This window comes from Manacus vitellinus, unplaced genomic scaffold (genome assembly GCF_001715985.3).
Source record: "Manacus vitellinus isolate BGI_N305 unplaced genomic scaffold, ASM171598v3 scaffold_22_pilon, whole genome shotgun sequence".
NCBI classification, from domain to species: Eukaryota; Metazoa; Chordata; class Aves; order Passeriformes; family Pipridae; genus Manacus; species Manacus vitellinus.
Genome location: NW_021939632.1, coordinates 10,258,549 through 10,266,055, shown reverse-complemented (window position 1 = coordinate 10,266,055; position 7,507 = coordinate 10,258,549).

Genomic DNA, 7,507 nt, shown 5'->3' with positions numbered 1-7,507 from the left:
GGGCATCACACATGTGATCTTAATAAGGTGTTTCTTTTGTGAAGAGAAAACGAGAAGATTTGAACTTTCTGCCATTTCTTTTGAATACAAAAAAGGGGACGTGTCCCCTTAGTCTTCGTTAAAAAAAATCCAAGGAACAGTTTTATTTTTAAAGAAAGAAACTTTCCCTCCCACTGCAAACACACCCAGGCACTCCACGAACATTTTGTTTAAAAGAAAGCTAATGCCCTCTTATCTTTGTCTCAGAAATGTCACAAAAACAAAGGTACTGGTTTTGAGGACAGCCAGCTAGCAAGTCCACTCTGTTATTTCTTACAAAGTCTTTAGCAGAAGACACAACCAGCCTGTTACATAGTAACATTTTCTTCTCCAGCATTTTCGTATGATAACCATTTTCTTCACTCTTTAATGGAAAAGTCACTTAGGCCCAGTGGGAAATACAGACCTTCTGAAATGCTGTGAGAGTCTTATAATCCATATAATCTTGCTACCCTCACGCAAATGGCTAGGTAATTGCTCTTCTGCCATTCTGATGATACCTTTTTCTGGTGATCTCTGTGATAGACTAACTAAATCAAAGTGAAGCTGGATTTGGTGGCCATGTGATTCCCTTGAATCCCCTAAGAGATCTGACAAGTCTGAGAATTGCATCACCTTCTAGGTCTTGCATCCATTTTCCACCGGATGGCAAGGTCAAAAAAACACTGAAGGCACTGCCTTTTCTTTCTGTTTTTGTAGTGTCAGCAGGCATTTCTTGGCATCTCCGCTACTCTACATGAAAGAAGGAGCAAGCACACAACTAAGTAGTAATAATTTAAAAAGTAAAACTAAACTAACTTTATAAGAATTTGTAAAGCATACAGCATTTTCTTCTCTTAGAAGAGGCATTCACAGGTTACTACATATCTTCAAAGAGTTGCTCTTGCAATCATGACATATAATGCCAAGTTATCACTACACAAAGTAAATTTTAAAATGACAACTCTTAATACCTTGCTAAGGTGTAGGAAGATATTTCATAATGAACTGATATAACATTTCATATTACTTTCCAGCTATGTATTCTTTGCAAATTTTCTTGCCTGAAATGCATGTGTGTGTACACAAAATTATATGGAATAAAAACTTTGGAGAAGTTGGTCAAGGAGATTTTGGAAGTCATATATAAGAATGGTGGAAGTAAACCTGCTGTTCCTCTTCCCTGGGCAGAAGGGGGCTAAACCTGGTGGCTTTATGCTGGAAGACTTCTATCATTCTTTGAATACTTAGGGACACTAAACTCCCTGAATAAAGAAATCAGATGAATCTGTTCTAATTAGGGATATTCCTGTTGCTACTGTCTTGTATCACTTGAGGCAACTGGGAATCTATAAGTAACAAGCTTATTTGATCTGTATTAACTGCAGTTAAATGGACACATGGATGACAACTCTATTAAAAAATCAGTGTATGTGGTTTTGGCTGCTGAGCCTCCGTGGGCTTTCACATCTCTGATGGCATGGAGCCCGAGGTTTCTCTCCAGTGATCCTATTGAGCTTGGACGTGGCTTTTACTACGCCCCCACCCTTATGTCCAGAGTTATGTACATGTTTCTACATATTAAAAATGTAGTCTACACTGCACGGATTTACAACACTATCAAAGCCTTTTCAGAGGTATCCATCACCAGGTCTATGCGAGCTCTGAACGGTATCACTCCAGCCAGCTGGTTCCACTGGGCCGGTTCCGTGCTGGCAGAGAACTTGCATAAGTCTACAGTGATTTTTTTTCCTGCTCACTTCGCATTCTGTACCTCCTCCTACAATTACTGTAATCCCTTTAACCCCATAGAAACCTCCAGCACTCGACTGTTGATAAATTGGTAGGTCGGATGGCCTTTCACCTGGTTGTCACCGCTGGAAAAAGTGCTAATGGACATTTGTAGATTGGATTGTCACCCGACCAGAGGCTCAGTTTCTGCTGTGCAGGCACGGGCTTGTCACACAATGGCTCGACTCCACACCCCGTCTGTCCGTATACACTTTTGCATGCGCACTGACCCCGGGAGCAGTTGCTGTGTTTTTTCAGGGCAACTGTTATAAGCAGATGTTCTAACAGTCTCACAGTCCGCAATCTCAAGGACTTGTTTCGTTCCATTATCCCGTGTGCGTGGAGTAACCCGTGCACAGGAGGCTTGTGATGGCGAGAAGGGCAGTTGATCTATTAAAACAAACAAGCAAACAAAACCCCCAACAAATCACCCCCCTCCCCAAACAGAGAAAAAAACCCAAAACATCAAACCCCAACCATTATTTGTCACTCCTTTGCTAGTGGTCAATTATAAAGAGGAAACTTTGAATGACTGCATGTCAGCAATGTCAGGAGGGGCGGCAGTGCAGCTGTACGGGCTGCCTTGTTTCATCCGTCATTACCTAGCAAATGAGCCGACTAGCTTGTGGGCAGGTACAGAAGCACTGGCAGGCAAGCAAGAGAAGAGATTATTTTTGCATATCTTCTGTGAATCTCCAGGGAATTCAGTGGCGTTCCTTATCTCAAGTGCTCGTAATTAAGAGGATGGCATCTTTGGGCTGGAGAATTCCGGAGAAAATCATTTTCACAGCACCTAGAGGGCTTGATGTCGCGCTTGATGACAGATGGGAAACCTTTATGAAGGCTCCGTAACCTTTTGCCCTGAGAGACTGTACTTTTGACACTGCAGAATTGGGAGGATACAGATTTTTTTACTCGGGCTATAGTAGGGTGATTTTTTAAAACAACGAGCCACTTATTAAAGTATTTTAATGAACTATACAAACAGCGAAAACCTAACAAAGCTTATGTCACTGCTGAAAGTGAAAACATAACTATTAACTATAGAGTGTTTTGCTTATGGACACTTATATTGCACAGAAATAAGATATAGGAAAAGACTAGCAGATAAGATTTCATGTTTCATCTTTTCAACTCGTAACCTCACGAATGTCATGCCCCTTCCATTAATCCTTTTCTCAACTTAAAGATCCCTGTGAATATGAATAAAGTTGTATTTTAAAAACGAAAGAAAGAGAGAAAGAGAAAACAAGACTCATTCACATTCCGAGTCTGCTTTCTGTCTCACACGTATTACATTTCACAAAACAGATAGAAACAATAGAGCTTATTAAGAAAAACTTGTTTTGAATGGCAAATTAAGCATAATGAAAATACACACGTTTTTACAAGTAGTTATTTTTTCACCAATTGAATATTTTAAACCTTTCTAAACTATATACTTTTCTCTGCAAAACGTTTTTCTTTTAGCTTGTTTTCACCATATCACCTTGCTATATGTGTCTATTTAAAATCTTTAATTTGGTCAGCTCAGAGACCTCTATAAGCACAGCACCTTTTCTGTGGCCGGGCAGTAACCAATAGGGGTGGTCTACCTACCCCGGCTATTTATGAGCAATATCAGTGTTGGTTTCCAGGCTGAACAGGCTGATGCACGGATCAGTCCACACTAGGGCTTCTTGGGCAGGAAGAAAAGTTATTATATGCGAGAAGATATCTCGGCATTCATCTTTGATGCAAATACCTTTGCAGTGCAGCATAAATCATCAAAATAGATATAATATTTAGTGGTCAGTTTGGAAAATTATGTGAAAACAAGAAATAATCCAAGAATCTTTTAATGAAAAGTAAACATGAGCTAATGAAAATTCACTTCCTCCTTTCATCCTTATGTACAGTTAAAAAAAAATACAGATAACAGCAAATGCAAATTTTTATCTCCATTCCCCATATCTCTAAATTCAGAAGCACATAAAAAAGGGCACAGAGTTTTTCCTCGAATTTTGCTTTATACTGTAAATCCATTAAATCAGTCTTCCTGATAGGCACCAACTTGTGTATCTAGTATATAAAATCTCTTTAAACATAAAGCACTCAAATTTCAAGCATTAAGGTGGACTACATTTTTCTATTTCTTAGGTATTGCAGCGATCTGGGAATTTATTTTTACAGCCTGAGATGTCAGTATGCCACAGAAGCATGAAAATCTCACCATCTGTATGCTCATGGACAATCTCATCAAGTACACTCAACGACAGACTTAGAATAACAAAATTTAAATGCTATTACTACCGCCTAGCCGTACATGCACTCAAATCTATTTTAAATAACATTCAACCTGAGTTATCATGCTGCCTACCTCAGGCCTCAATCAGTTTATTTCCTTTCAGTTTGCTCATCCCTGTGAATCCTGCTATAAACCAGGCACATGCTATTTGAAATAACATTTGTTAAATTAAATGTGGGGTTACACACAGATGCATATAATTTAATTTGGCCCAGTGCTGATCCACAACCCAGTGAAGGTTCAAGAGCTGAGCAATGGCTTCACCTGGCACCTTACCTAATGTGCTGGGCAATGTCCTTCTGGATATGTGTTACTTGTCAGTGCCAGGAAACAAGGATATGTTTCAGTTGGAACTCTGTTATAGCAGACACTACATAGTTTAGATTAACTCCTTTCAGTAGTACAGCATCAATGTGTTATTGCCTTAACATAAAACATACAGATTATGTAAATCTGTAATAAATACTATTTTGAAGTGTATAGTAATCAAAAATCTTTCAGGGCAGGATGGAATGGAAACTGAGAAATATTGGAGAGTAAACATTCCAACGCTCATTCCTCTGCTTCTTCCTGATAGAGTGGAACACTCGCTGTAGCTGGGCTGCTTATGCTCCAGCCCTAGGGTTTGCCCTGTGAGTCCTGCGAAGCATAGACTTTCTGGGAAAACTAGGGCCAAAATGATCCCACACAAAGCATTTCCACTGTCTCTGCAGACCTTGTTGCACTGTTTGTGAAAGGGAATGATTTTTCCTGGTCTGAGGGAAGGCTAGCCCTTTTCGTACCTCCTCACAAGGTGCACGCTGTGTACGTGAAGGCATTCGGGCTTGTAAGGCCAAGCAATCCAAGAGGCAAAAGGCAGTGGCGGAAGAGAGGCCGTACCACTTGCTTACTACGTGTTTAGCATTTCGGACTCAAGTGCCTGTGCAGAGCTAAGACGGCAACGGAGCCCCTGGACTCCATCTGTAACTGGCACAGCTCTGCATTTCCCTCACCTTTGTGAGCCTGGTCTGAGGTGCGGCAATAGATTGTCTCTTACCGGGCAACCTGCTGCGCTGCCGGCTATCGTCTGTCCTCTGGCGGGGATCAGGGCGCCAGGAGGGCAGCCCGAAGAACCCGCAAGACTTGTACAAAATGCTCCTCGCATCTGCCCGTTGCGGGGACTCAAACTGACGGGCTCCTGGCAGCCTGGGCGCCGAGGGCGAGGTCGGAAATCTGCCACTGATACCCAGCAGCCTGCCAGGTCCCCCGGGTGCCGCCAGCCCCGCTGAGCGGTCCCGCTGGAACACTCTCTGGGTTACCACCCATGCCGGGTGCGGTGCCGCCTGCTGCGGAGGGGCCGGATCGCGTAGGGCTTGCCACGCGGCCAGCGAGAAGGAGGGATCGCGGCAGGCAGGCAGGCGGAGGGAAGGAAGGAAGGAGGCCGGGCTGATTAGCATGCAGCAGCGCTCGCAAGCCCGGCTCCATTGTTTTAACACCTCCCCTCTCCTCCGCGCCAATCTGTCACCGTTCAGCAGGCGAACGCTGCTGCCTCGAATGCTGCTCTTCTCAAATGAGACGGATAATTAGCTGCCCCGCACGAATGGCGCACTCTTCTCACCCCTGATTGCTATCACCTTCTTGCTCCTGGCAGTTTTGACACCTCGTAATCAGCCTGCTGCTTTTTCTCTTTTCTTTCCCTATTTCTGATTTTTTCTCCCCCTTCCTTTTTTTTTTTTTTTTTTTTTTTTTTTTTTTTAAATGCAATCCCAGTTGCCATTTGGATTGAGACTCCTCTGTTGAGTTAACCTTGTATGATTGCGGGGGAAAGGGGAATGTACGGTAGGGAGGGAAAGAAATCGCCTCCTCTGAGTCTCATCTGCTGAGTGAACCATGGGTGGGGGGAGAAGCATCTCGGCTTGATCCTCCAGTGCTTTTGTTCATAAGGGGGAACGGCCTCTCCTGAGCATCCTCTGAATTAATATTATCTCGGATGGGGAAAGACCGTGTGTTGAGCGACTCCTCCACTCAGGCTGGAGAAAAGACTGCATTTCTGTTATCTGGTTAAATACAGCCATATGAGGAAGAAGAGATTTTAGAAGTAGGTTCACAGGCCAGGAAGTTCCCTCTTCCTCCCGGTTAGGCAGGGAAGGAAGGTAACTTCTTGAGCCTCTTAGAGTGAATTCACTGTTTCATGGGAGTTGGAAGAGAGATCTGATTGGAGTGCGAGATGGCAGAGGGAACTTCTTCTCTTTTGATTCTAGAGAAATGAGAGATCTCAATTAATGCTTTGGTGATTTCTGCGAGATCTTACAAAACAGAGGACTCGTGGAATCTGTCATAGGAGCGTTTTCCTCTCCTCTAACAAGCACTGACAGTCTAATTACTGGAGCTACGAGCAGCTGTCGAGTTAGCCGGAGAGACAGAGGAGCTACATGTGTTCTACCCGGCCGCCGGCACTGAGCCCTCGCAGCAGGCTGAGGCAGCCGTACTGCCGCAGCATCCCTCAGAGACTTCCCGATAGGAAACGGGAGCGGTTTTTCCTCGCCAGCGCTCGCGCGAACGCTGGCTGTAACCAGGGGGGGTTCACGCGTCGCGCACCGTCAGCGCGGGGCGGGGTGACAAGTCAACTCGTACGGGAGCCCTGAAACTGCTCCAGCCCCGGGGCTGCCCCGATAGGGACTCCGCTGGTCCCGAGAGAGGAGGCATTCGGTAGTACACCCTGGCACCAGTTTCCTGCTCTTCCTTTCCTCTCAAGCTCCTTCCACCATATTTAATATTTTTAATGAAATTCTACTTCCCCTTTGGATTCAACCTCCTCTTGTGTGGAAGAGGGAGCGGAGGGGAGGAATACTGAGCCTCCTCTGGTGAACGTAACAAAGCAGATGTCCGTGCTGGCAGCAACAGCCTCCTCCAGGAAAGCTGTATAAATGGGGCCCACTCAGGGACGGTACTTGCCTCCCACTTCGAGTCGCTCACAACTGCTTAGCGTGAGATTTATTTATTTATTTATTTAAAAACTAGACTGGTGCCCCTCGCAGTGGTCTGATCGGTGAGCCTATCTGGATGCCCTCAGGCAGCAACAGTTTTACGCACGCAGGATTAAACAGCTTCCTAAGACGCCGCACTAGGCAGGAGCTCTCACAGTGGGAGATGGATTGAGTTCTGCTGGTTGTCGAGACTTTGGTCAACCGTGTTCCCCCCACTTCCTCCCGCCCTCTCCGCTCTGTCCCGGGCTGCAGGGGACCCCAGGCTGCCTCCAGCAACAAAAGCCGTGGCCCCACGCGGGGACTCGGGCTCGGCGCAGGGCTCCCTGCTCTGCCAGCACAAGGGCTCTTGGGGAAAACGCATCCACGCTTGGAGGGCGGGGGAGAAAAATAGATGACTTTATTTTCTTCAAAGGTGATTCGCAGTTTGTTCATCTCTTAATAACGT